At 63.4% G+C, this 2,500-nt stretch overlaps 1 pseudogene; it reads right to left on the reverse strand.

The window, feature by feature from the left end:
- Positions 1-2,500, reverse strand: part of LOC124575241 — a 7,954-nt pseudogene that overhangs the window by 3,440 nt on the left and 2,014 nt on the right.

Below are 2,500 nucleotides of genomic sequence, written 5' to 3' on the forward strand. Positions count from 1 at the left end.
CCCGAGGGATGAATGCCCGCTGACGTTCGTCCACAACACATGCGCGCATCAGGCGTGACGCGAGAACCTTGTGAAAGGTCCGCGCCAACACCGAGCAGACCGTAATGGGGCGAAAGTCAGCGGGGGATGTTGGTGCAGCCGTTTTCGGGAGAAGGGACGTCCGCGCGCGAAGCAGGCGTTCCGGAAGGGCGCGGGCCAGAAGGAAGAGATTCATCACTTTCACCAGGACTTCGTGCGGCAGGCGCCGCAACTCCGCTGGGGTTAGGCCGTCCGGCCCGGCTGCTGATCCCCTGGGCGGCAACGCGGCGGCGACCTCCTCATGTGTGACCGGCCCCCATATGCACTCGAGAGCGACAGGCTCTGAGTGCGGGAGGAGGCGGTCACGAATGAAGCCCGCGGTGGAGATGGGCTTCTTGGTGAAGAGGTCCGCCCAGAAGTCCAGCAGACCAGGGATGGCAGGTGGCGGCTGGAGCAGGGTGCCATCCAAGAGGCCGCGCACGCAACGTGCACGCGACCGTCGGAAGGCATCCTGCGTTCTCGCGTACTCCCAGCGGCGCCGCTTGCGCTTCTGCGTCGGCGGCGCGGCAGGCGGCCGCTTCGATGGTTGGCGCGGCCGCTGTGTCCTGGTGATCGATCTCTCCCCTCTGGACCCGACCGACGCAAGGGCATCCGGGAGCATGCCCAGGATGACATCGGGCGGCGTGCCCCGCCCCAGACCTATGACACGATCCAGGGCAGAGAAACGCTGGGCGGAAGCGGGTAGCCCCGCCAGATGCTCCCAGATGGCGGCGTCAGTCGGCCCCTCCGGCGGCGGCCCGGTGGTGTCGGCCGCGAAGTCCTCGGCTGCGTCGACGGGCGGCGCAGCGGCCTCGCCCGCGTCAGGCAGCGGGCTCGCTGCTCCCCGGCGGGACGCCGGCTCTTCCCCCCGACCGATCTCAAGCGCCTCCATGAATTGGCGGACAAGCTGCTTGTGGGCAGCTTGCCGCCGTCGGCACTTGATTGCCTCGAGCGTTCGGTCGGGGAACATCCTGATGAGTTCTTGATTGACGAAGAAGAACCGGGCGTCCCTCTCAAGGAACAGTTCGGCCTCCGCCTTGGCGAGCGACAGGACTTCTTCCTCCGTCCACCTCGCGCGATGCCTCTCGGTGACGATCTCCGCGTTGGCGGCCGCAAGATGTTGGCGGCGGCGATGGACCCCGAGACCGTTCTTGGTTGTAAAGCTGCGGTGGCACTCACTACAGGTATACATAGCTGCAAAAGTTACAAGATTTTCGGCACGGCCGGTTGGCCGGCTAGGTGCTGGGGGAGTTGGGGTGGCACCTTCAGCGGAAGGGCCACCACTTATTCTCTGCTTACTGCCCCCAACTAAAAAAGGGATAGTGCGAGGGGGGGCTGGTAACCCCCCCAAGCCCCTGGTGCGGTCTTCCACTCTGCGAAATCAGCGGGCCCACGAGAAGGGGAGAAGACCGCAGGAGAGGAGAGGCTAAGAGGGCTAGGCCCATGTATTGCGCATCACTCTCCCAGTAACTATAACCCAAGGAAGGCACCTCGCAGCAGCAGCACGACTACATCAAGACCGCACTTCGAGAAGCCAAGTCCGGATGCAGCCACACCGCTGCCACTTGGCCACCTTAAGAGAGTCATAGTTACTCCCGCCGTTTACCCGCGCTTGCTTGAATTTCTTAACGTTGACATTCAGAGCACTGGGCAGAAATCACATTGCGTCAACACCCGCTAGGGCCATCGCAATGCTTTGTTTTAATTAGACAGTCGGATTCCCCCAGTCCGTGCCAGTTCTGAGTTGATCGTTGAATGGCGGCCGAAGAGAATCCGCGCACCCGCGCGCCCCCGGAGGAGCACGCTAAGGCGGACGCGGCCTCGCAGCAAGGAAGATCCGTGGGAGGCCAAGGCACGGGACCGAGCTCGGATCCTGCACGCAGGTTGAAGCACCGGGGCGCGAACGCCGCGCAGGCGCGCGCATCCTGCACCGCCGGCCAGCACGAGGCCAACCAACGGCGAGAGCAGACCACGCCCGCGCTAAACGCCCGCACTTACCGGCACCCCTACGGCACTCACCTCGCCCAGGCCCGGCACGTTAGCGCTGACCCACTTCCCGACCAAGCCCGACACGCCCCGATCCTCAGAGCCAATCCTTATCCCGAAGTTACGGATCCAATTTGCCGACTTCCCTTACCTACATTATTCTATCGACTAGAGGCTCTTCACCTTGGAGACCTGCTGCGGATATGGGTACGAACCGGCGCGACACCTCCACGTGGCCCTCTCCCGGATTTTCAAGGTCCGAGGGGAAGATCGGGACACCGCCGCAACTGCGGTGCTCTTCGCGTTCCAAACCCTATCTCCCTGCTAGAGGATTCCAGGGAACTCGAACGCTCATGCAGAAAAGAAAACTCTTCCCCGATCTCCCGACGGCGTCTCCGGGTCCTTTTGGGTTACCCCGACGAGCATCTCTAAAAGAGGGGCCCGACTTGTATCGGTT

Source organism: Schistocerca americana, unplaced genomic scaffold, assembly GCF_021461395.2.
Source record: "Schistocerca americana isolate TAMUIC-IGC-003095 unplaced genomic scaffold, iqSchAmer2.1 HiC_scaffold_229, whole genome shotgun sequence".
Taxonomy (NCBI): Eukaryota; Metazoa; Arthropoda; class Insecta; order Orthoptera; family Acrididae; genus Schistocerca; species Schistocerca americana.